We start from the raw sequence: 27,641 nt of genomic DNA, 5'->3' as shown, positions 1-27,641 counted from the left end.
TTCCCAGCTGATGCACTGGGTAGATCATCCACCCAATATGCTGGGTGGGGATCAAACAATGTCCAGATTTATTTATTTATTTATTACATTTTTATACCGCCCAATAGCCAAAGCTCTCTGGGCGGTTCACAATGTGAAGCCCTGCCTCCTTGATATCGTTTGTTCTGTTGAGGGGTGGTGAGGGTCACATGTGGTCTGTACACTGCAAAAATGGAAGATATGGATCATAGGCTTCTGTGGGGCTTTGAATATTTGCAGGGCCAGTAGCCAAACTGAAACACATCCCTCCGCACATTCATTTCCACATGAAAGTGAATAACTACACCGGGCTTGTCTACAGCTATCATGGTTGATAGGACCATCCCTTATTATTTAATTAGTGCTGTTAGTTTTTACTTTTAGCTTCCTCAGTATTTCAAAAGGATCTTTTGTGGGCCTTTGCCTCCTGTAATTAGGCTTCTGTAGAGTATATTAATTTTGAGGCTCATTTTCCTGGGCCTCATCTACACCAAGCAGGATATTGCACAATGAAAGCAGTATGAAAGCGGTATATAAAAGGCAGGAGCCACACCAAGCAGGATGTAATGGTATGAAAGCAGTATATTGGATGTGTCAATGGGCCCCAACAGTTGTTAGTGCACTTCAATACCACTATAAAGCAGTAAACACATAAAATAGTATGCCAGATCAAAATATATACTCTGTTTGCTTTATAGATTGAGATTTATAGATATTGATTTTTCCACCATGTGGTCCTCAAACTGGGGACAAGAGACAAAAATGGATAAAACATCAGAAAAGTGATTCAATTTTAAAAATCACAAAAAATGTTACAAAAAGAGCATTCACAAAAACAACACATCCATTTCCAATGCACAAGAAAATTTTCATGCCACTTAGGTTCTTAGAACACTTACTCATGCTTTTATTCTTTATATAATATGTATTAGAGAAATCACTATTAAAAAGTGCAGTCTGTAAGAAAACCCAAGTCAACTTATCTCCCTTTTTTATGATGCATAGCACAGCTAAGAGGCTGGAAAATCTGCATATTCATGAGTCAGGGATCAATGATGAAGATCAAAGTATCCTCATATTGATCACAAGAGTTCCCCACTTTCATCGACATAATTCAACTAAATGTTATGGCAGTATCTGAAAAGCAGAAATCACTAAAGGCAGCAAGCAGACTTGCCTCCAGTGTCCACTTTGATATCACAATAAGGGCATGAAGAAATTAATCAACAGATGTATGTAAATTATGTAATAGCACCTGAGAAGAAACCATAATGCGACCGGTATAAAAAAGAGGCTAACAGGAGTTGTGCTGTGGAGAGTAGAGAGCTATTCAATGCATTTCACTTTGAAAAAAACTAAATCTGCAAAAGAAAAGAAATAGTAAGAAATCCACCTGCCTCCAAAAGAGAGTTTTGAGGGCAGATGCTCTATTCAACTTACCAACTGTAACGTGCAACAGAAAAAGTCATGTTCAGAGTTAAGGATACTCTGCACCATCAATCCAAATTCTTATTCTGCATCCAAAAGACTAAAATGTGTTATACAAATCAACATTTTCTTTTGCATTATTTCTGTTTCTTCTACTTTTAAAACTGTTTTGCATTTTTGTTCTAGTTTTGATCATCATGGGAAGAGGGCAGAAATTGTACAAGGCACTAAAGTTCTGCCTCCACCCCTGCAAACACTAAGCATACCTTAACAGCCAGAAGTGTTAGAAACCTTTTCTTAAAATCAAAGCTGAAATTCTCAGGACACTGAATTTGGAACCCAATACCACATGGCGTGCCTTTTCTGTGCTCCATGGAATTTCAGTGCATGCATAGTCTTGAATACATTTGTTTAAGCTCTAAGAGAGAAACTCCTTGTAAATAAATCCCTACTTCTACAAGCCAGATCAAGAAGGCTTCCCATTATACTCTACTTAGGGGGGGGGGGAACTCTTAACGCCAAGAGACTGCAACTAAATATTTAAAAATCAAGACTCTTAAATTGGAATTTTAATTACCGTCAAAGATGGCCTAAAAATAATTTTAAATAAATAAAATAAATAAAAATAAATGGGTGTAAATCTTATTGAAATCACCTGCTTCTGAGTAAATATGTTTAGAACTGCAGTGTTCATGTTACAAAAATATAGATTTGTTTCTGTTTAGGACATTTAACATGTGAGATAGAAATTCCTACCTCAGAATCTACACCAGTTCTCCCCAGCACCGAAATATTTTTTCAGTGCTGCCTCTGGTCTGTGTGTGTGTGTGTGTGTGTGTGTGTGTGTGTGTGTGTGTGTATTCAAGCATCTTAATGCAAATTCACTGTTTTAGGTAATTAGTTTTTCAAATAGCCTATATTTTGTTTGCATTGCTGGAAAACTGCTGTGAGAAGGGAGACAGGGAGACGGAGGAGGCAGAGTGGCGGCTTAACCAAGAGAATTTTAATAACAAAGTTTTAAAAAATGGCCTGAAAGGGAAAACCAAAAATGAAAATCAGATTTAAATGTGTACTATAATATAAAACAGTATTTGTATACTTAATGGGTTTTGTGTGCTACTCTGCAGCCAGAGAACTACACTAGATACATCTGTATAAAATATATTTCCAATTTAACCAGTCTGGAATGACCACATTCATTTTCTAGTTCACTGCAAGGGTAAGTAATATAATAAGCACAATGTATTCAGCAAATTTAATAATTTAGCATGCTTGCTTAGTTAACTTGTATTAACCAGTGATACTGCCAAAGCTAGGCTCCGCCCTTGTTATGGAATATATCAAGCCTATTAAAAAGAAACAGAAAGACAATTTTCTTCTCCCCCCTTCCCCCCCCCCACAGCCCCTGTTGAACTGGATTCATCACCAAAATGTACTCCAGTGAAATGCTCTGTGTGTGTGTGTGTGTGTGTGTGTGTGTGTGTGTGTGTGTGTGTGTGTGTGTTTTAAAACAAGCACGGGTATTTGGGGAAGTAAAATGAGTAGGCTTCAGTTCCAATTAGGATGTGTAGCTTTCATTTTGAAAAGAGAGGCTTACAAGGTAGTAAAGCCACGAAGGCAAAGTTTAAAGAGTTTTTAATGTTTCAGAAACATTTTCAGGAAATGAAAATTAAAAACAAGATTACAGACCGTAATTATGCATTTCTTGTGAAGGGAAAAATCCCATAGACCTCAATGAGACTATTATCTAAGGGCAGGAAACAGGATCAGGTTCATAGCAAACAATATCTTAAGAGATAGATCTGGCTTGTAATTAGTCTGAAATCCAGACATTGTGGAGTTACTTTCTTGCATAATGCAGGAAATGTATTCCGTGGAGATACACTATGTCATTTCCATCGGGAATACAGTTAGCTGCAGCTGAAGGACCAGAATTTAAATTCATGAAATATGCATCTCAACTTGAAAATCAAATTAGTTAAAAACAGGTGTAACTATTTTATGGGTTTCATGTTTCTCCTTGGAGCACTTGATCATTGTTCACATTGCAAGGGGAGGAGGTATTCAAAGGAGAAACCCATGTAGCCTGTATCAGAGCCACCAACCAAATGCAAAAAACATGATCATTTCTGCTTCATCTGGCACATATTTGTTTGATTCACTTAAAATAACTAACAGGGCGTTCATATTGTGCAATCTCGGTCATAATAATCTGACATGTACACTCTTCATCCAAGAGGTTTTCATATTCCTGCAATCCATCCTGTACTGTTTGGAAGGGCTTGTGGCTGACCTGGGTTCATTCCAGGCCAACCAAATGGTGAATGCAACAATATATTACAAAGAGCACACTCAGGCACTGCTCAATCTTTGTGCAATCAGCCATCACGTAGAATCATTCTCTTCTGAGAACATTGATATCAAACATTAATATAGAAGATATTCTCTGAATATTTTTTTAATATTCAGCAAACATTTATATGTGTATTTCGCATCCAGTTATATTTAATTTCAGTATTTAATCATGGATATGCCATGGTATTCCATATTCTACAGTATGTGATAGATGATATACAATGGTATTTAATATCTGATAGCTACCAGCTTATGAAATTGTTTTGATATTTGAAAGTGTAATATATGCAAACATTATATGGCAACAAGCTTAAAGCATCCAGCTTTTGAATTTTGAAGAAAGACTGCCATGTCTCCATGGTCATGTTTGAAATATGGCAAAAGTAACTGGGTTTTGGTGTTTGTTTGTTTGTTTTCATATATTTGCAAATATTACGTTCAGTTCTACTTTCTGGGGCCTCATCTTCGTGAGCATGGGAGGAATATGCATTGTTATAATTCTCTGCAGTATGCTGAAATCAGCTCTGCTCCATCATTATAACACAGCAAAGCCAGCTGTCCCTAGAACTTGGCTTTTCAGTGCTGGAGAAGACATCCCTCTGGGGCTGGGAGGGGCAGAGTAGTAGAACCAAAGTCATCTGGAGAAAGGCTTATTACCCGCCCCTCTCCAGGTTCCGCCTGCCATGGCAGTTTAATGAACAGGAATGAGAAATAATTAACCCACAATATTGCTCCCATGAGAGCACCCTACCAGCACAAATAAACCCCATTCCAAAAAGTAACATACCAGCCCTAATGCTACATTAGAGAAATGAGTTAATGCACTTCCCAGTTCTGGAGCTGCATAGCTCTGGAGCTAACACTGCGTTGTAAAAGTGAATTAAAACAGTCCCTTTGCAACTGTGAAGCTGCACAGCTCCAGAGCTAACACCACATCACAGAAGCGATTAACACAGTTCATTTGCAACTCTGGGGCTCCACACCTCTGAAGCTAACACCGCAACACAGAAACAAACTAACATGGTCCCTTTGCAACTCTGGCACTGTGCAGCTCTGGAGCTAACACATAGAATCAAAGAATAGCAGAGTTGGAAAGGGCCTACAAGGCCATCGAGTCTAACACCCTGCTCAATGCAGGAATCCACCCTAAAGCATCCCTGACAGAGGGTTGTCCAGCTGCCTCTTGAAGGCCTCTAGTGTGGGAGAGCCCACAACCTCCCTAGGTAACTGATTCCATTGTCGTACTGCTTAGGGTAACCATATGAAAAGGAGGACAGGTCTCCTGTATCTTAACAGTTGCATAGAAAAGGGAATTTCAGCAGGTGTCATTTGTATATATGGAGAACCTGCTGAAATTCTGACTTCATCACAACAATTAAATCAGCAGGAGCTATACTAGAGTGACCAGATTTAAAAGAGGGCAGGGCACCTGCAACTTTAACTGTTGTGATGAAGAGGAAATTTCAGCAGGTTTCCCATATATACAAATGACACCTGCTGAAATTTCCTTTTCAATACAATTGTTAAAGATGCAGGAGCCCTGTCTTCCTTTTCATATGGTCACCCTAGTACTGCTCTAACAGTCAGGAAGTTTTTCCTGATGTCCAGCTGGAATCTGGCTTCCTTTAACTTGAGCCCGTTATTTTGTGTCCTGCACTCTGGGAGGATCGAGAAGAGATCCTGTGGGAATCTACACTGATGTTATTCTAACGTTTTGAATGGGTTACTGTGACGCACAGTGTCACATGACCCTGGGTCTCCAACATTGCAAATGAGTTGTATTTACAGGTTCTATTTCTTAGTTCCAGCGTGGCTACAGATTCATGCACCTCCTTATACCGGTAATTCTCCTCTCCCTTTCTCAGAGCTGCTGGGTTTGCTCCGCCTACTTCCTGTTCTCCTTCCTTCGCTCCGTTTGCTATCTTATCTGCTACAGCAGATAAATCACACCAGTGTTATACTGTGCAATCACTGACAATTGCATGCAAAGGACTCAGAAGTTTTCCACCTTAGAATCTGCTTTGATTGTGAAGTAGTCCCATGCAACCGGCCTTAATTGTGCTCCTTTTGCAAAAGATTTGCCCCAGCCGCTGCTGTGGGTGCAGGAGCAGGATTTTAAACAAATGCTTACATCTGTGTAAGCTTTATAGATAAAGACACCAAAATTGGCACAGTAATTCAAATACCAAATTTGAATCAAATTGGGTCATCGGTTGATTTTTTATGATTTCTTTTTAACATTTCCCCCCTCTTTGCAAAGGAGCTGAGGAGCGCTCAAAGGATCGCTGTAGCTCCGTGCAGGAAAATTAACAAGGGTCCAAAGTCCAAAACTCATGACCAGCGGGGCTTAAATGGGGCTGCTGCTAAAACTTTTCAATTTCGTCTCCTATCCAAACTCTGACCAGAACCAGCCCTGCTAAGCTTCAGCAAAGTGGCTAGCTCCTATGCATTCAGGCAATTCCCAGGGACTTGTGTTAAGATGTTTTGGGAGAAAGTTTGTGTGTGCTTATGACTATCGTCCTGCTCTGCTCTGCTTGGCGGCTAGGAATGAGACAGGCAGTGGGCGGAGCAAACCCAGCAGCTCTCACAGAAGAGGGAGAACAACAGAAGGATTGAACAATGTGCTCTGAAGTTCCGTCGCAGCGAAACGTAAGTCACGCTAGTGTGTCCCGTCATACAGAGAACCGATACAGAGAACCACGTTAGAAAGGGACACTAGAAACGTTATAAGACTATTGTAGATCCAGCCCCTGGCCCTCCTCTGTGTGACAACCTTTTAAGTATTTGAAGAGTGCTATCATGTCTTCTCTTCTCCAGGCTAAACATGCCCAGTTCTTTCAGTCTCTCTTCATAGGGCTTTGTTTCCAGACCCCTGATCATCCTGGTTGCCCTTCTCTGAACACGCTCCAGCTTGTCTGCGTCCTTCTTGAATTGTGGAGCCCAGAACTGGATGCAATACTCTAGATGAGGCCTAACCAGGGCCGAATAGAGAGGAACCAGTACCTCACGTGATTTGGAAGCTATACTTCTATTAATGCAGCCCAAAATAGCATTTGCCATTCTTGCAGCCATATCGCACTGTTGGCTCATATTCAGTTTGTGATCTACAACAATTCCAAGATCCTTCTCATGTGTAGTATTGCTGAGAAGCGAATTAACAAAGTTCTAGAGTTAATTAACATAGTAAGCACATAGACATCTCTCAGTGGGAATGCTAAAGGAGTGAATAGAGGAAGGGCCAGCCCACGTCACAGTTAGGTCACAGGTATGCTCAGGATTTAATGTGGAGGCGCATGACCACATTGAGATCTTCCCTTATTGGGAAGCCTATCTAAAGTCAAAGAAGCATATCAGTCTCACCTAGAGAGACTTGCCAACTCACTTATGGCATTCAGACATCTTGCGAAGATCTTCATCAGGAGAGCCGCAGGGGATGTCTATGAATTTTATTGCACTTTTATACAGGTTTTAATCGTAACTAGTTTTTGGATTATAGTTAATTACAATGGTTTGTTGGTAAGAAAGCTGCACATTCAGTTATAGGATAGAAATATTGTTTATTGTGGTTATATTTAGGTTTGCAGCACTAACCTAGACATATTGGGTGGTGGTGAAGTATTTTGGGAACCCTCCGGTTAGTTCAGTGAGGAAAGTGCCTTAGCTGAATACATTTTCACTGTAGGACAGTAGGTATGTGAACAGGCCCAGAAAAGTAGGTGCCTTTCACCAGATTTTGTACAAATTGAAAAATGTTTCTGTGCTTTTGAACACTCAAGTAATACATGCTCTCAATTATTTTAATTAAACTGTTTATGTGTTTCTGTAATTCAGCTTCAGAATCCTATTTCCATATGAACTCACATTTGGTAGCATCTGCATTTTCATAACCTTTCTATCAAGATATGAATTGTCCAGTCAAAAAATGTCCAATCTATATGCTTCTGCATTTGCACGTGTCAAAATTAGATTTTTCCAGCATTTCCTTTCTTGGCTGGAGAAACAATCTGACACACATTGACTAAATGTCCTGTAACAGTAATATAGAGAGCCCTGGCTATGGGAACGGTACATAAGTGCAATAAATAAATAAATAGTGAGATTGTAAATCTATCATTTGCCAAAACCAAACTAAGCAAGAGAGGTCAATAATTTTCATTTTTTGTAGTAAAAAAAATCACATTCAACTTTTGGCAAAAAAAATATCTAATTTTGTTTAAGAACATAACAACATAAGAAGAGCCATATTAGATCAGACTAAGGGTTCATCTAGTCCAGAATTCTATTCACACAGTGGCAAACCAGCTGTTGACCAGGGCCGGATCTACACTATTGCTTTAAAGCGCTTTATAACAGTTTTATAGCGCTTTAAAGCAGTAGTGTAGATCCGGCCCAGGAATCCACAAGCAGGACATGAGCAACCTTCTGCCCACATTCCCCAGCAACTGGTGTACTTAGGCTTACTGCCTCTGATACTGGAGGTAGAACATAGCTATCAAGACTAGTAGACATTGACAGACTTCTTCTCCAGGAATTTATCCAACCCCCTTTAAAAGCCATCCATATTGGTAATCATCACTACATCTTGTGGTAACCAATTCCATAGTTTAACTATGTGCTGCGTAGTTCCACCAATCAGCTTCATGGGAGAAAAATGTCTCCCTGTCCACATTCTCCACACCCTGCATCATTTTGTACACTTTTATCATGTCTCTCCTTCCCCTCCTTTTTTCAAAGCTAAACAATCCCAGCTGTTGTAACCTTCCCTCATAGGGGGAGGAAGCCCCTTGTTCATATTAGTTGCCCCTTTCTGCACTTTTTCCAGCTCTACAATATCTTCTTTTTTTAGGTATGATGACCAGAACTCTACACAGTATTCCAAGTGTGGTCACACCATAGTTTTGTATAAGGGAGGTATGATATTGGCAGTTTTATTCTCAATTCCTTTTTTGATTATGCTTAACATGAGTTTGCCTTCCCCCATCCTTTTTTTCTTTTCTTTTTTCTTTACAGCAGCCTCACACTTGGTTGACATTTTTATTGAGCTGTCCAGCACAACCCCAAGATCTCTTTCTTGGTTGGTCATTGCTAGCTCAGATCCCATCAGGTTCTACTTAAAGTTGGGATTGTGGCCCCAATGTGCATCACTTTGCACATGCTTACATTGAACAGCATTTGCCCTTTGGATACCCATTCTCACAGTTGGCAGAGATCCTTTAGAGCCCCTCACAATCCCTTTTTGTTTTAACCACCTTAATAATTTGGTGCCATCAGCAGGGCCGGTGCTACCATAGAGGCCACTCAGGCGGCCGTCTAGAGCAACAAGGTAAGGGGGGCACCGAATGCTGCACCTGGAAGCCGCTCTCCCACAGCAGCTCTGAGAGGGTGGCTTCTGGGCACGCCATTCTGAAGCCGCCCGCCCGCCCGCCCCAGCATCCTGGCTTCACTTCGGCTGGCGCCCACCCAGCCTAAGCGAAGCCACGCCCGCTGCCCCCCACTCCAGTGTCCTGGCTTCACTTCAGCTGGGTGGGCGCTGAAGCGAAGCCAGAACACTGGGGTAGGGGGGGCGGGCAGGTGGCTTCAGAATGACACGCCCGGAAGTCACTCTCCCAGAGCAGCTTCCGGCCTGGCGTACCGTTCCAAAGCTGCCCACCCGCCGGGGCCCCCACCCCAGTGTCCTGGCTTTTCACCGTAGGTGGATTGATGTGAGGTGGAGAGGACCCGATCTGGAAGTTGCAGCTCGGGAACTGGAGCGGATTGGGGGGTCCGTGCACAGCCCAAGTCAAGATGCCTCCTCTCCCCAGCTACATACAAAAGCTGGCTGAATTGGCAGCTGATTCTCACTTTAACACTACCGATGTAATAGCATCATCTCTCTGTTCTCCAGCAGAGGTAACAGCCAGAGTTTATGAGAACAACTGGGAGCATTTGCCGCCTGAGGCAGTCACCTCATTCTGCCTAATGGTAAGGCTGGCCCTGCTGTGAGGGAACAGAACAGTATAGCTGCACTCACTTGTACTGGCCCAGCAACACCTGCCTGCACTTTCCTGGTATTCTCCACATCTGGGATGGGGGTTATATGAAGCAGAAAGCCTGCTCTACAAATGTAGGTTACCCATGCGATTTACAACCATGCATGATCAGGGTTGCAAGCATGGTGGCTATCAGAACTTGGCAATAGGGACATGATGACGAGAGTGGGGGCAAGTGAGCATGACCCCACTCTTCCTCTCATATAAGGGAGATAGACTAATTTATTCAGTCTGCAATCTCCATCTTGAGACTGGATCTAAAATGCAGACCGAATAGGTACAAGACCTGGCCTAATTTTGGACTTTTTGGTTTCTCCCCAACAACTCCTGTATTTTGCACCAGCTAACCTGATGAAGAGTTCTTGGGAAATCAAAAGTTTTCACACTGTTTTGTGGCATTTTGGTTGGTCCTAAGGAATTGCTCATCTGTGGTTCTCCTGGCTCAGCGTGGCTATCTTTGCTTTTTAAGGCATTCCACTAATTGCTAGCTTCTGAATACACAGGACTCAGCAGAGTAACTTAATTCAAAGCAGTTTGCCATCTAACTCTTGCATGGGAGAAGCTGGGAAGTTACTTCCCAAATGCTCCTAAAAGGAAAAGGCTAGATAAAGCTTTTAGTGACAATATGCTAATTACTAGGGGTGTGCACGGACCCCCTGATCCGCTTCTCTTCCAGATCTGCAATTTGCGGATCAGGCCGCTTCGCTCCGCCCTGCTCCGCCCATAGTCCACTCTGCTCCGCTGCGGAGCTCCGGATCCGGATCGGAGCTCCACTTTCCCCCTATAGGCTTGCATTGAAATCCAAAAAAGTATACAACTTTTTTTCTGTTAAAGTTAGAAACCTCAAGTTTGGCACCATGACACCTCATGGACGTATACACATGCATGCCAAGACTCAAGCCAATCCAAGCCTCCCCTAATTTTGGGGGAATTTATGAAAATCGGACACCCCATTTGCAGACATGGGCTTTTCTCCGACATTTTGACAGATAAATTTTGTTGAAGTGGGCACCTTCACAGATGCCATCTAGAGCCACAATCATGCCAAGTTTCAAGCAAATCCCATCATCCCCTGATTTTTGGCGGGGCTCTAACCTCTAACGCACCACCCATAACCCCAATTCACACCCCTTTCAATATCTCCGTCAATTTTCACTTTAGAAACCTCAAACTTGGCACCATGATAGATTATCCAGGGATACACATGCATGCCAAGACTCAAGCCAATCCCATCATCCCCTGATTTTTGGGGAATTTATGAAAATCAAACACCCCATTTGCAGACATGGAGTGTTCTCCGACATTTTGACAGATAAAAAAAATTGAAGTGGGCACCCCCACAGATGCCATCTAGATCCACATTCTTGCCATGTTTCAAGCCAATCCAAGCCTCCCCTGATTTGGGGGGAATTTATGAAAATCGGACACCCCATTTTCAGACATGGACTGTTCTCCTACATTTTGACAGATAAAAAAACTTGGAAGCAGGCACATTCGCATTCATGGCAAGTTTCAAGCAGATTCCATCATCCCCTGATTTTGGGGGGGCTTTAACCTCCAACGCACCACCCCTAACCACAATTCAAACAAACACCCCTTTTCTATATCTCCGTCAATTTTCACCTTAGAAAGTAAAACCTCAAACTCGGCACCATGATAGCTTATCCATACATGCTTGCAAGTTGCCAAGCCTCAAGCCAATCCCATCATCCCCTGTTTTTTGGGGAATGTATGAAAATCGGACCCCCCATTTTCAGACATGGACTGTTCTCTGACATTTTGACAGATAAAAAAAATGGAAATGGGCACCCCCACAGATGCCATCTAGATCCACATTCATGCCAAGTTTCAAGCAAATCCCATCATCCCCTGATTTTTGGCGGGGCTTAACCCTTTAAGTCACCCCAAATCAAGTCATGCTACAACTACATCAATTTTCACGTTAGAAACCTCAAACTCGGCACCATGATAGCTTATCCAGGGATACACATGCATGCCGAGACTCAAGCCAATCCCATCATCCCCTGATTTTTGGGGAATTTATGAAAATTGGACACCCCAGTATCTCAGGGATTTAAAGCTGCAGACAGCTCAATGGGGCCATTTCAAAGGAAATCCCAACATGCCATGAATTGGGGAGTAGAGATAAACCTAAATATGAATCTTCTTCCACACTTGAAAAATTGATTTGGAACTTGAGTACAGGAAGGACTTCTCCCCTGAGTCAAAGCAAGACACACACAAACCACCCCTGCGAGGCGGGCAGGGGAGGAGGGAGGGAAGGCAGGCAGGCAACAGACATTTCTGGGGGCACAAATAAGTGGCCAAGGATTGTTTCCAATTTCCAGGCCATTCAAAGCCAGTAATGCAAACCATCCCTGTGAGGTGGGAGCAGCACAGAGAGATGCCTTTTCTTTTGCATCCCATAACTAGGAGGCTATGAGGATAAGAGTAAAGCTTTGTGATCCTTGCTTCAGAGTTGATTGACTGCACTGTGATCACAGCCATTACTAAACAACAAAATAATAATGTTAATAGCAGTACTAATTAATATTAATAGCAATAATAATAAAAACAACAACAACAGTAAGGAGTTGAACCACAATGAAAGCCTGCCTGACTTCACTGAAGAGGAAAAGCTATGGGGTGTATGTAATAAATAAATAAATAAACAAAGGAGGGGTGGAATTAAAAGCAGCAGTGTTGCTGAATAAACAACAAGAAGAATTTTTTAAAAAAGGCTATATCTGTCTTTTACCAGTAAGAGGGAAGTGGACGTGCCCAGGGGGAGGGGGAATCATTGCGCCAATTTGACTGTCCCTGTCTAGGGACCAGTCTTTAAGAAGCAAACTTTCACTTCAACTCATGACAGGCATTGCTTCTCCACTGGTTTACCTTTGGAGGGCTCTGATGGCCCTCCAAGGACAGGAGTGTGCACTGGGCACGTCCACATGCCCTAGGGGAGCTCATCCCCTTGCACCACATCTATTCAGTTGTTCCCCAAGTTTAGGGTGGGTAGCAGTGCTGTGTTTCCTATCTGTTATTTATTTGCTTAGTATATGATTTCAGGTTGTGTTTGTGCATTTGGTGGGGCTACTGTTTTAAAAAAACACTGGGAAAAGTCCGTTCAGACTAAGAAAGAGAAGTTCCCAGAATCCCAAGTTACCCATTTTGCCTATCCCCTCCTCCAACTTTGGGATCATGTGATCATGACCAGGAGTTGACTCTGCCCCTCAGCACTTCGAAAAGGTACCTTTTCCTGCTTTTTTTACGCGATTTTAAAAAAAATTCTAGCAAGCGAACCGCACCACACAGAGAGCTGAGAGTAGGCTCAAAATGACCCCTAGCTATGACTCTCTCAGAAAGATAGCTTAAAAACAACTCAGTTATCCCCTATTCTTTTCCGCAATGCAATCCTATGGGCGAAAGTTTTCAAAATGGCGATCGGATCGCACCGCGAAAAGAGAATCGCTCCACCTATAGTTGCTTCTCTTCGCCATGCTTCTATGGGTCCCCGGTCTGCTTCTATTCCACCTCTGGGCAAGGCGGAGCAGGCCAATTTGCTTCTGATTCTTCGATTCTAATCGGAGCGGAGCACACCACCACCACTCCAAGCATAAAAAATAGATTTTTAAAAAAATAGGATATAACATGCATATTAGGTTATCCAGTATTCTAAACAATACATGAAATGTAACAAATCAAGTCTTTTATGCATATAATTCAAGATTAAGAAATTTCCTTAATACTAAAAAAATGTTAAGGAATACATTTGGAATTAAAGGCTTCATACCGTGCAGAACCACATGTGCAAACCTTTGATAGACAAATGTGAATGTATTTAAGAACATAAAACTGACCCTGTGGGCTTCTTTCAACAGCCATATCCCATCATATAAACATTTGTAAAGTTTCCTTCCCAATCATTCATCTACGTATTTAACCCCTCTCAACAAATAAACTGAGCTAAATGTGGAAACACTGAGTGCGTTTAATAAAAACGTGTGGTTATTTGTATTAATGTCTCACATTTGGTGAGTCTTATTTCCAAGATATAGCAAAGCATTGTTGCTTTCTTTTTTCATGAACATTTAAGATGTTAAAAATAGACAAACTGCATAAATGGCTTGATTTGCTGAATTTCATTTATTGGTTAAAACACTGGGTTCGCAGCCAGGAAATCAAAATCCGAAGTGCCGTTCATCTGTACACATTATCTATATTATAATGTAATTATGGATGTAGAGCTTTGGACAGCTATTGGCTGAACTGCACTGATGTCAGAGATGTGGGGCAGTCAGAGAGTCCCTGCCTTAGCTTGACCTAAGGTTTATCCCAGGATTGTCCCTGCCTGCTCCCAGGATCCCCTGTGTGTCATTTACATGAACAGGGATGACCCCGGGACGATCCCGGGATAAACCTTAGGTCTAGCTAAGGCCCCTGACTACCATGTGTTACCCAAGTCATAGGGGCAGGCAGGCAGAAAAGCTTATGGAACAAGGAGTTGAAAAAATGAGCTTATGGAAGCCGTTGGCCTATAACAACAGGCCCAGGGGAGAAGACTAACCTGAGAAAAAATATCCACAAGAATGAGGGCACATGCAGGAGGCCAGAGAAGGGAGTAGGAATAACATATAGGTATATATGTTATTAAATGTTAAACATCACATGGGCCTTAGCAAAACCTAAGGTTTATCCCGGGATCGTCCCGGGGTCATCCCTGTTCATGTAAATGACACACAGGATATCCCGGGAGCAGGCAGGGACGATTCCGGGATAAACCTTAGGTCTAGCTAAGGCCATGTTTTTTTAAAAAAAAGTCCACTAAAAATAGATCCAGTGGAAAGCATACTTATCAATGGGAATGAGGGGGAACCAAAAAAAAAATCAGTTTGAACAAATCTAATCAACCCAAAGATTGGCAAAATTGATTTGCCAAACACACACACCGTGGGGGGGGGGGCTGTGCGACTCCCCTAAAAAAGCTGCCAGTCAGCAGTAATTTAAAACAAAAAAGAAGTTTACAACAAATTTATTATGGGTTATTATTTGTGGATTACAGTACAAGAAACTTCAGATCTACAAAGCTGATGAGTATGTACAGTATACACATGGTTGTGGCGAGCGGGAGTTATTCTAAGCAGTGAGATTAGAACAAAAAAATGCAAAAATGCAAGCTGTGTTAATTACATTCAAACTTAAATGAATGTAAAAATTACTGGAGTAAGCATTCACAATACAGTATTGATCATAACACAAACTTCTTAGCATTAGTAAGCGAATTAGAACTGTAATGGGATAAAAATCTTTGATCTCAACTCAGGCCTCAAGTGATAGAATTGAACTTCTTATCAGCTGTAATTCAGCCATTTCATCTGGTGTCTCCCTTCTGGAGTTCCTTTTCCAAAACTATTCTACATGTGTATTCCTTTGGTGCTTTTCTAAAGAAGTTATTTGAACTGACTGATTTCAGATATGTTGGCTGAAGCTTAGCTGTTCATATCTAGAAGTCAAGCCACCATCTCTGTTAGAGAAATGTTAAACCCCTATTCAAGAGCTTATTTGACACATTCTCTCTCTTCTTTCAAAAGTGTTCCTATTTTGAATAGAACGTAGGATGTATGCGTACGTCCTACATTCAGAGTTACATTATTATTGTTGTTGCTGCAGTTGTTATTTATATTCAATGAACAAAAAACCTACGGTTTATAAAACAACGTTAAGGCCCTACACTTTCCCACCAAGCACCAAAAAGCGGGGAAATTGGGAGTTAAGGCTCGCCAGCCTTAACGCCACATCCTCCCTAAGGAGGCAGAAAGTACCAGTGAAATTCTCATTCTGCCAAAGCAGATAAACCATGAGGACAGGATGGAGAATAGGATATGCAGAGGTGACTGTGGGGTTGTGGAAAACTGATGACGAACAACTTAGAGCCACCTACTTCTTTTTTTGTTTAGAGCAGCCCTTCCCCAACCTGGTGCCCTCCAAAGGTGTTGGACTGCGACGATCTATCATTGCAAATCAGTATGTCCCATGGTCAGGAATGCTGGGACAGCAGGATGGGGAACGTAGGGGGGCGCCTCCAGGCAAGCCCCCCCCCCCACCTCACCCTGCTTACCTGCTCTGTCGTCGTTGGGCCCGGCCTTGAACAGAGTGCCCTGGTGCACCCAGAAGCAAGGCCACACTTGCAGCCTTGCTTCTGGGTGGTCCCAGGGGCTCAATTCAAGCCTGGGCCAGGTGACGACGGAGCAGGTAAGAACCCACACACACACACCTGGCCCCTTACCTGGACCTGCTGCTACTGCTGCACAAAGTGCGGCAGCTCCAGCCAACCCCCCTTCTGCCTGGCCCCTTACCTGGAGCTGCCACTGCACAAACTGTTGCGGTGGCAGCTCCAGGCAAGCCCCCCCCCCCCCGCACCCAACCACTTACCTTCTCCGTCATGGCCTGACCCATGCTTGAATCGAGCCCCTGAGTCCACCCAGAAGCAAGGCTGCAGGTGCGGACTTGCTTCCGGGTGGACCAGGGCACTCGATTCAAGCCAGGGCCCAGCGACAACGGAGCAGGTAAGTGGGGTGGGCTGGGGTGGGGGCTTGCCTGGAGCCGTTGCTGCAGTTTGCACAGCAGTGGCAGTGGGTCTAGGTAAGGGCCCAGGCAGGAGGGGGCTGCTTACCTGCTCCATCGTCCCCAGGCCCAGGCTTGAATTGAGGTTCTGGATGGACCAGGGTGCTCAGTTCAAGTCCAGGCCCAGTGACGATGGAACACGTAAGTGGGTTGGGGCTTACCTGGCAGCAGAGCCAGGCAGGAGGGGGTGGGGTTTCTTACCTGCTCCGTCGTCGCAGTCCAACACCTTTGGAGGGCACCAGGTTGGGGAAGGGCTGCTCTAAACAAAAAAAGAAGTAGGTGGCTCTAAGTTGTTCGTCATCAGTTTTCCACAACCCCACAGTCACCTCTGCATATCCTATTCTCCATCCTGTCCTCATGGTTTATCTGCTTTGGCAGAATGAGAATTTCACTGGTACTTTCTGCCTCCTTAGGGAGGATGTGGCGTTAAGGCTGGCGAGCCTTAACTCCCAATTTCCCCGCTTTTTGGTGCTTGGTGGGAAAGTGTAGGGCCTTAACGTTGTTTTATAAACCGTAGGTTTTTTGTTCATTGAATTTCATGGCTTTTTATAAAGGATAACGAGCCCTTCCCTCTTTTAAATGCGGTTACTGTAGTATAGCTCCTGCAGCTTTCACTGTTGTGATGAAAAGGAGATTTCACCAGGTTCTCCATATAAACAAATGACACCTGGTGAAATTCCCTTTTCATCAGAACAGTGCACGCTGCAAGAGCTATACTAGAGTAATCAGATACAAAAGAGGTCAGGGCTCCTGCAGCTTGCACTGTTGTGATGAAGAGGGGATTTCACCAGGTTCTCCATATATACAAATGACACCTGCTGAAATTCCCTTTTCGATGCAACTGTTAAAGATACAGGAGCCCTGTGCTCCTTTTCATATGGTCACAGGAGCAGGGGGCTGGTGACTCCGATGTCAGTGGGGCTATGAATCCGTGGGTACATAAATCCTACAATCCTATGCAAGGTTAGACATAAAATCCTACAATTCTATGCATATAGCCATGGATTCATAGACCCACTGACATCGGAGTCACCAGCCCCACCTTGTGACCATATGCAAAGGAGTACAGGGCTCCTGTATCTTTTACAGTTGCATAGAAAAGGGAATTTCAGCAGGTGTCACTTGTATTCATGCAGCACCTGGTGAAATTCCCTCTTTATCACAGCAGTGAAAGCTGCAGGAGCTATACTAGAGTGACTCCATTTAAAACAGGGCAGGGCTCCTGCAGCTTTCACTGTTGTGATGAAGAGGGAATTCCACCAGGTTCTCCATATATACAAATGACACCTGGTGAAATTCCCTTTTCTATGCAACTGTTAAAGATACAGGAGCCCTGTGCTCCTTTTCATATGGTCACAGGGGCAGGGGGCTGGTGACTCCGATGTCGGTGGGGCTATGAATCCGTGTGTACATAAATCCTACAATCCTATGCAAGGTTAGACATAAAATCCTACAATCCTATGCATATACCCACGGATTCATAGACCCACTGACATCAGAGTCACCAGCCCCCCCTTGTGACCATATGAAAAGGAGTACAGGGCTCCTTTATCTTTAACAGTTGCACAGAACATGGAATTTCACCAGTTGTCATTTGTATGCATGCACCTCCTGGTGAAATTCTCTCTTCATCACAACATTTAAAGCTGCAGGAGCCCTGCCCTCTTGACCAGACACAAAAGAGGCAAGGCTCCTGTGACTTTAAATGTTGTGATGAATCCCAGGTGGATTCCTGCATTAAGAAGTGGGATGGACTAGATGCCCTCATAGGCCCCCTTTTCAACTCTGCTATTCTACGACTCTATGAACATGGGCAGAGTGCATTGCCTGTGGCTGATGTGAGCCAAACATGCAACGATAACTGGAGGGAGGAAGTTCTCCCTAACTGCCAGCTAAATTCCTGCATTAAGAAGGGGGTTGGACTAGATGCCCTCATAGGACCCTTTTCAACTCTGCTATTCTACGATTCTATGAACATGGGCAGAGTGCATTGCCTGTGGCTGATGTGAGCCAAACATGCAACGATAACTGGAGGCCGGACGTTTTGCCAACCCTACCAGCTGAATTCCTGCATTAAGAAGGGGATTGGATTCTTTAATGTTTATAAATTAAAAATTATAAATTTTAGTGATAGATACATGAGTGTATTAGTGGTAAGTTAGATAGAATACTAATGTATTAGTTAGTGTAAAACCTGAGTTTGTTGCAGTTTTTGTCACGGACTTTTGCGTTCGGGTGTACTTACTGTATCCAGAAAGTGTTTTTAATAAACAACACCTCCCTCCAAAAAAACTCAACTTGCTTTTTCACAAAACACAGATGTGACTTTATATAGCCATCTATTTCATGGTCACATGTATTTTATATTTATATTTTATCTTTGCCTTGTAGCTCCTTTGTAGTTCTGACTGGCTATAACTGAAACCTAGAGCGGATTCACCACCCCACTGACATCAGAATCACAAGCCACTGCTGGATTTAGCATGTCTCGCTCCTGTAGAGTGACCATATTCAAAGAAGTACAGGGTTCCTGTACCTTTAACAGTTGCGTAGAAAAGGGGGTTGGACTGGATGGCCTCGTAGGCCCTTTCCAACTCTGCTATTCTATGATTCTATGATTGGGGTAGTTTATGCTCTCTCTCTCTCTCTCTCTCTCTCTCTCTCTCTCTCTCTCTCACTCTCACACACACACTCAAACCCAAATATGTGGCAGTGTAGTGCAATGGTTAGTGTGTCAGGCAGGTTCTAGTCCCCACTTGATCATGAAGCTCACTGGCTAACTTTGGACCAATCACTGACTCTCAGCCTCACCTACTTCACTGGGTTGTTGTGGCTATTAAATGGACAACAGGAGAACTATGTATGCCACCTTGGGTTGCTTGCAAGAGGGAAAAAAGGTTTCTCCCATATACCTTTCCATGTGGCTAGGGTGATGAATTCAAAGGAGTACAGGGCTCTTCTATCTTTTACACTTGTATAGAAAAGGGAATTTCAGCAGGTCTCACTTGTATGCATGCAGCACCTGGTGAAATTCCCTCTGCGTCACAACAGTTAAAGCTGCAGGAACCCTGCCCTCTTGACCAGATACAAAAGAGGGAAGGCTCCTGTGACTTTAATTGCTGTGATGAAGAGAGAATTTCACCAGGTGCTGCATACATACAAGTGACACCTGCTGAAATTCCCTTTTCTATGCAACTGTTAAAGATACAAGAAGCCTGTCCTCCTTTTCATTTGGTCACCCTATGTATAGATTGTTCCAAAAGTGCCGACAACTATTTTATACATCTGAGTTTCTGTCTAAACTTGCATAGGATTGTAGGTTTTTCTGTCTAAAGATGCATAGGATTGTAGGTAACAAGATCCTTCTTGCTTTCTTAAAAGAGCTACCTGTTGTTACTAAGCCTAAAAGAGACCTGTCTAAAAGACAGTAAATAATAGGCAGAACTAGACACTTAATTCTATCGGGCCAAGAAATCCTATACACACTTTCTTGGGAATAAGTCCACTGAACTCTGGTACTTACTTCTGAGTAAACATGCACTGCAGTAAACCTTCCTTTCCTCATGCCATCTAATGGATTTATATTCGGCCTTTTTCCTCCAAAGAACCCAAGATAGTGTACATAATCCTCCTCCCCGTTTTATTCTTCGTCCTCCATATAAAAGTTAGATGCAAGTTAAAGCCATCAATTATACATGCGATCATCAAAAGGTACCAAAGAATAAGGGCAGAGGCCCATTCCTTATGCATCAGAGCTTGCTTTCAGTAGTACTACCCACTGGAATTAATAATACTTTATACTGTTAGTTTCACCCTACCCTGTGCCTGTTTACACTTCCCTGTGCCTGTTTGCATTCTCTTTCCCTCCTTACTGTTTACTATGATTTTATTAGATTGTAAGCCTATGCGGCAGGGTCTTGCTATTTACTGCGTACTTTGTACAGCACCATGTACAGTCATGGTGCTATATAAATAAATAAATAAATAAATAAATAAATAAATAAATAATAATAATAATAATAATAATAGTGTTGATTCCTGCATTGAGCAGGGGGTTGGACTGGATGACCTTGTAGGCCCCTTCCAACTCTGCTATTCTATGAGCAGGCGGAGAGCGAAGGGAGGTAAGGGAGCGCGGGGTGGGGGGACGTTGGGGAGTGAGGGGGGGGCCCATCGCGCGGAATCCCTCCCCGCACACACACACCAGCAGGTCTTAGCCTCCCGCCGCTGCCACGGTAGGCAGCAGCGGAGGCCAGGGGATACATATACACACACGCGGGGGGGGGGGGAGAGGATTACGTTACCTCCTTCCTCATCGCAGGCCCGCTGGGAAATGGAGTTTTCAGCATAAGAGGAAGTGACGTCACTTCCTCTTATGCTGAAAACTCCATTTCCCAGCGGGCCTGCGACGAGGAAGGAGGTAACGTAATTCTCTCTCTCCCCCCCCCCCGGCTAGGGCCCCCCCCTCCACTCTCCAACATCCCTCCACCGCGCGGTCACTTACCTTTCTCCTTCACCTCCCGTTCCAGGCTTCGAAGCCAGGACGGGGGTTTGGAGGTGGACTCTTTAGAGCGGTGCACCAGATGGTGTAGCACTCTAAAGTGTCCCCCTCCAACTCCCCGTCCTAGCTTCGAAGCCTGGACCGGGAGGTGAACGGAGAAAGGTAAGTAATACCTCCTCTCCTCCCCCTCCTACCCGGCTAGGGCCCCCCCCACCGTCCACCCCCCCCCGCCGCGCGGTCACTTACGTTCCTATTATCACCTCCCGGCCCAGGCTTCGAAGCCAGGACGGGGAGTTGGAGGCGGACGCTTTAGCGCTCTAAAGCATCCGGCTCCAACCCTCCGTCTTGCCTTCTAAGCCTGGACCGTGAAGTGATCATAGGAACGTAAGTGACCGCGCGGATGCCCCAGCGCGGCCCAGTCCCGTCCCGCAGGGCCCGGCCTGCCGCCACCGTAGCAACTACGGGGCGGCGGCGCGGCCCAGGGGATTCCCCCCAAAACCCGGTCCTGGCCTCCCGCCACTGCAGCGGTAGGCAGCAGCGGGGACCAGGAAATCACCCCTCCCCACCCCGCACAACATCACTTACCGTCCTCCACCGTCCGTCGCAAGATTAAATTTAGGCCGTGGCTTTAAGCGGAAGTAAAGACCTTGGCCTTTACTTCCGCTTAAAGCCATGGTGTAAATTTAATCTTGCGACGGACAGTGGAGGAGGACGGTAAGTCTCCGCTTCCCCCCCCCCCCCGGGCCTGGGAGGCAAGCTCCCTCACCCCACTTACCTGGCCCGTCGGGGATGAGCGCCGGCCGCGCTCTCCCTGCTTCTCCTTTTCCCTCTGGGGATTCTGAAGCTCACGCGCATGCGTGAGCTTATCAGATTCCCCATTGAGAAACATGGGGATTTTAAAAATTAATTAAAAATTGATGGAACGGTCTTTCGAAAAAAGAAAGGCCATTCCATCAATCGGATGGATAGGGGAATTTAATCCTGTTTATGCATTCCCCCGGGAGGCTTCCCCTTTTGCGCTACGAGTGCGCAAAAAAAAAGTCGCCACCCCCCGAGAAAAACAAAGCAGATTGTGATGGACAGACTTTCTCTCCCTTTTTCTCCTTTAAACTCCCACCCAGACCTCAATATTTCAGGAATCTCCCTGAAACGCGCAGGGAATGTAAAGCCAGCATTTCTTTCTGGCAGTACCGCGTTTCAGAAAGATTCCTGAAATAGTTTTCATTTTAGGACCCTAAATTCCCCTTCCCCCCCGCTAAATAAATTATAATGGTGGAATGCTCAGATTACTGATGGGCCTTAACATACAGCAGCCACTATCGTGGCTGCTGTAATACATTTCAAAAGAAATTGTAAAAATTAATCAGTCCATGTTAATGATAACCAATCATTTGTTGTTGTTTATTCATTCAGTCGCTTCCAACTCTTCGTGACTTCATGGACCAGCCCACGCCAGAGCTTTCTGTCGGCCATCACCACCCCCAGCTCCCCCAAGGTTGAGTCCGTCACCTCCAGAATATCATCCATCCATCTTGCCCTTGGTCGGCCCCTCTTCCTTTTGCCTTCCACTTTCCCTAGCATCAGCCTCTTCTCCAGGGTATCCTGTCTTCTCATTATGTGGCCAAAGTACTTCAGTCTTGCCTTTAATACCATTCCCTCAAGTGAGCAGTCTCACTTTATTTCCTGGAGTATGGACTGGTTTGATCTTCTTGCAGTCCAAGGCACTCTCAGAATTTTCCTCCAACACCACAGTTCAAAAGCATCTATCTTCCTTCGCTCAGCCTTCCTTATGGTCCAGCTCTCGCAGCCGTAGGTTACTACGGGGAATACCATTGCTTTAACTATGCGGACCTTTGTTGTCAGTGTGGTGTCTCTGCTCTTAACTATTTTATCAAGATTTGTCATTGCTCTCCTCCAAAGAAGTAGACGTCTTCTGATTTCCTGGCTGCAGTCAGCGTCTGCAGTAATCTTTGCGCCCAGAAATACAAAGTCTGTCACTGCCTCCACATTTTCTCCCTCTATTTGCCAGTTATCAATTAAGCAGGTTGCCATAATCTTGGTTTTTTTGAGGTTTAACTGCAACCCAGCTTTTGCACTTTCTTCTTTCACCTTTCTCATAAGGCTCCTCAGCTCCTCCTTGCTTTCAGCCATCAATATATATCTATATCTATATCTATCTATCTATCCTTCTATCTATCTATATACACACACACACACACACAATATTACAAAAGATCACAGGAGAGCAAATATAGTGCAATTTGCTGGAGTTTGACCATTCCAATAGTTTTTATTTTAGAATACCCGTATTCTTGCAACAGTACTTGTCCTGAATTCTCAGTGGGCTTTTTAGTTTAGTAGTGTAGTAGGTAAATACAGCAATCCTACCCAGAAGTAAGCCTCATTATGTTCAATGAAAAGTACTCGCAAGCATATATAGGGTTGCAGCTGTGGATGCTCAGCCACAATGCAGGAAATCCTCAGTTTGAATTGCAACCTGGGCAGCACCCAACAAGCCAATTCCACTCCTGCCTCAGCCTCCTGTATGCAACATGCAAATAATAACATTAAGCTATGTGACAGGATGGCTGTAAAGCCTAGAAGATGATAATGAACATGGATCACTTCCAACTCTCTAAAACGAAATATAAATACTAAGTATTATTAGTTGTATCATCCCCGCAAGGGACTGTGAGTTTTATCACACCAGCTTTATACTGTGCAATCACTGCGAATCTGTGCAAAGGTCTCCAAAGTTTTCCAGCTTATTTATTTATTTAAAACATTTATATCCTGCCCTATATCATTAAGATCTCAGATAAAACATACAGTATAAAACAATACATATGCACAGTTAGAAACAAATTAAACCATGATCCAAGTTAAAACAATATATAATTTAAAAGCAGTTAAAACAGTTAAAACAATGTGCCAGTAAGTTTAACCATCAAAGGCTTTGTTAAAAAGCCATGTTTTTGCTTGGCGTCGAAATGCAATCAATGTTGGCGCCAATCAGGCCTCCAAGGGGAGGGCATTTCACAGTCGGGGTGCCACCACAGAGAAAGCCCTCTCCCTTGTCCCATCATAACGTATATGTTGCATTGATGGGATGCAAAGAAGGGCTCCTCCAACAGATCTAAGGTCTCGGGCAAGCATATATAAGGAGAGGCGCTCCCTCAAGTATCGAGGTCCCAAGCCGTTTAGGGCTTTAAACGTCATTACCAGCACCTTGAATTCTCACCAGAAGCATATAGGCAGCCAGTGCAGTTCCTTTAAGACTGGTGTTATGTGGTCTCTGTAAGACGTACCCTCCAGCAGTCTAGCTGCTGCATTTTGCACTAGCTGCAACTTCCGCATTGTCTTCAAGGGCAGCCCCACATAGAGTGCATTGTAGTAGTCTAAGCCTCTTTCAAGGCAGCAGGCACCACTCCCTGAGAGAAGGAGGCATTTACCATGCCCTGGACCCACCCAGCCAATCCACCCCTGCTAGATCGAATTAGCCAGGATGGGCAAGGGTCAAGCTTCCATGTGGTGGGACGGACTGATTCAAGCGATTCAACTTATAATCTGCTTTTATTGTGAAGGACTCCGAAGATTTCCAGTTTATAATCTGCTTTGACTGTGAAGTACTCCCATGCATCCTGCTTTAATTGTGCTATAAAGGCAAAAGAATCGAGCTATTTTGCTAGTAGTTTTGGAGCGAATAATTTGTTGTTTTCCAAGAGCCCACTGGGGGCGCAGGAGCCAGATTTGATAAGTTTAAATAAAATTTAAACAAATGCTTACATCTGGGTAAGCTTTAAAGATAAAGACATCAAAATTGGCACAGTAATAGATATTAAGGAGAGTTTTAAGCATACCAAATATGAATCAGATTGGGTCACCCGTTGATTTTTTAATGATTTTTTTACATTTCCCCCCCTTAAACCCTTTACAAAGGATTTTAGGAGCGCTGCCGCCTAGGGTGTGATTTAGCAGCGACAACAACAACAACGATGCCAGCTTAGCACTGTAGGGAATAATTCGAGGGAAACAGGTATGTGGGATGAAGCTATGTATCTTCCACAGAAGTTGTTTCTGCAGGGATATTTGGCGATTTCCCCTGTGAGGCCATTTCAATTCGTATTAATGCCAGAAAGTTCAAAAATAAATTCTCTACAGGAATAATTTCTATTTTCAAAACACCTTTCAATTTGCCCAGCAATAATACCAAAATGATCAGGGGTAAATTACATCATGATAGATTTCTTATAATGCAATTGCCGGTTTCTATACTCTGAATCTTCTGACGTTGCTCACATACATACTTATTTTCATTTATTTGTGGCTTTTGCAGCCCACAAAGTGTGTGTTTTTATCCCAAAGCCCAGTGATGCATGTAATGTTGGAAGACTCCAACTTGACCACTCCATGAGAGACAAAACCAGTGTAGGACTAAGCAACCCAAAATACCACAATCATGAGCAAGATTTCCTGTTCTGATGGCATGGTTGATTACAACAGGACTCCAGGGTACCACTGGACCTCACATTTTAAATTAGAACTTTATGCTAACAGTAAATTAGGAGGTAAGCCACACAAATATAAGACTAAAAGTAACTGAAAGGTCATTTCATTCAACCTTTTGCATTGTGGTAAAACTCTAATAGATTTGGCTAGAGAATTTGGAGAAATATATGCCGGCTGAGCCTGGCTGAGAACAAATATTCTTGGCTCCTTAACACAAATCTATTTCCTTCTCCCCTTCTTGTGTAATCACATAAAATCAAGGGCTGGATCCTCCTTAACTAAAACCTTGAAAAAATTAATAGCCTAAAAGGAGGGAACAGAAGCTGTGCAATATCAAGATGTTCCCTGTGGACGAGGAAGATATTTAGAATCACAGAACAGCAGAGATGGAAGGGGCCTACAAGGCCATCAAGTCCACACCCTGCTCAATGCAGGAATCCACCCTAAAGCATCCCTGACAGATGGTTGCCCAGCTGCCTCTTGAATGCCTCTAGTGTGAGAGAGCCCACAACCTCCCTAGGTAACTGATTCCATTGTCGTACTGCTCTAACAGTCAGGAAGTTTTTCCTGATGTCCAGTTGGAATCTGGCTTCCTTTAACTTGAGCCCGTTATTCCATGTCCTGCACTCTGGGAGGATCGAGAAGAGATCCTGGCCCTCCTCTGTGTGACAACCTTTTAAGTATTTGAAGAGTGCTCTCATGTCTCCCCTCAATCTTCTCTTCTCCAGGCTAAACATGCCCAGTTCTTTCAGTCTCTCTTCATAGGGCTTTGTTTCCAAACCCCTGATCATCCTGGTTGCCCTCCTCTGAACACGCTCCAGCTTGTCTGCGTCTTTCTTGAATTGTGGAGCCCAGAACTGGACGCAATACTCTAGATGAGGCCTAACCAGGGCCGAATAGAGAGGAACCAGTACCTCACGTGATCTAGAAGCTATGCTTCTATTAATGCAGCCCAAAATAGCATTTGCCTTTCTTGCAGCCATATCGCACTGTTGGCTCACATTCAGCTTGTGATCTACAACAATTCCAAGATCCTTCTCGTTTGTAGTATTGCTGAGCCAAGTGTCCCCCATCTTGTAACTGTGCCTTTGGTTTCTATTTCCTAAATGTAGAACTTGGCATTTATCCCTATTAAATTTCATTCTGTTGTTTTCAGCCCAGCACTCCAGCCTATCAAGATCACTTTGAAGTTTGTTTCTGTCTTCCAGGGTATTAGCTATCCCACCCAATTTTGTGTCATCTGCAAATTTGATCAGCGTTCCCTGCACCTCCTCGTCCAAATCATTAATAAAAATGTTGAAGAGCACTGGGCCCAGGACTGAGCCCTGCGGGACCCCACTCGTTGCCTCTCCCCAGTTTGAGAAGGTTCCATTGATAAGTACTCTTTGAGTCCGATTTCTGTGTTTATCCCACTTTTCCTCCAAGGAGCTCAGGGCAACAGTACTACCCTCCCATTTTGCTCTCAGAATAACCCTGTAAAGTAGGTTATATACTCTCCCCAGCATACTGCCTCTGATACTAGAGATAGCATATAGCCATCAGGATTAGTAGCCATTGATAGCCTTGTCCAGGAATTTGTCTAGCTCTTTTTTAAAACCATTGAAATTGGTGGCCATCACTACATCTTGTGGGAGTGAATTCCATAGCTTAACTATATGCTGTGTGAAGAAGCCCTTCCTTTGATCTGTCCCACCAATCAGCTCCATCGGATAACTTCACTGAGTTCTAGTATTATGGGAGAGGGAGAAAAATGTCTCCCTGTCCACATTCCCTACACCATGCATAATTTTTTACACCTCTACTATGTCTGCCCTTACTCACCTTTTCCCCCAGCTATGCAAACCCAGCTGTTTTAACTTCATGCAAGCAAGCATATTTACATTCTCTCATTTGGAGATGGTTACAGAATGTGTCCCTTCATTCAGCTGAATAGAGATAAATATTTTTCCCTCCTGAACTTCCAACAATTTGCTGATGTCATACGTTATCAGCTGACAGGAAAAGTGTGGTACCTGTTGTGAAAAGGAATTTTGGCACCAAAGAGGAGCCCAGACAGCTCAGTGATAAGATAATTTGGAGGGCAAGAGAAAAGACAGTTAATGCGATTATGGGTACAATGGCCAAGAGCAAGGGTGTGTGGTTTTGTAGATAAAGTTGGGACATCTCTTCTGGAGACT

Source organism: Elgaria multicarinata, chromosome 10 (assembly GCF_023053635.1).
Source record: "Elgaria multicarinata webbii isolate HBS135686 ecotype San Diego chromosome 10, rElgMul1.1.pri, whole genome shotgun sequence".
Classification (NCBI taxonomy): Eukaryota; Metazoa; Chordata; class Lepidosauria; order Squamata; family Anguidae; genus Elgaria; species Elgaria multicarinata.
The sequence above is the reverse complement of the archived record's forward strand: the minus strand, read 5'-3'. Positions refer to the sequence as shown.